Below are 380 nucleotides of genomic sequence, written 5' to 3' on the forward strand. Positions count from 1 at the left end.
AGAGAGATGAATGGCCTTGGTGTGCTTTGCTACCCTGTACCTAACTCTTCAACATTGTTTGATGTACTTGTTGTTATTATTATTATTATTATTATTATTTGAATTGAAACTGCTCATGTGGATTTAAATTAAATTTGTGATGGTATATTAATTTCTCTGTATGATTTCTACATGGGACACCCTATAGGATTTTTTGAAGTCTTGGTTATAAATTTTGGGTGCCCTCATTAGCTTGGAGAATATTTCAAGAGTTCCGTCGAAGCTGGCTAGAATCCAAAATACCCTGACTGATTTATAAGACAAAGAGTCTCAGGGTTCCAGAAGAAGATCTCATGCTCTGATGAGAAGAGATCAAATTTTTTAAGGTACAGGCTGCTGAA

The sequence above is a fragment of the Asparagus officinalis genome, chromosome 6 (assembly GCF_001876935.1).
Source record: "Asparagus officinalis chromosome 6, Aspof.V1, whole genome shotgun sequence".
Taxonomy (NCBI): domain Eukaryota; kingdom Viridiplantae; phylum Streptophyta; class Magnoliopsida; order Asparagales; family Asparagaceae; genus Asparagus; species Asparagus officinalis.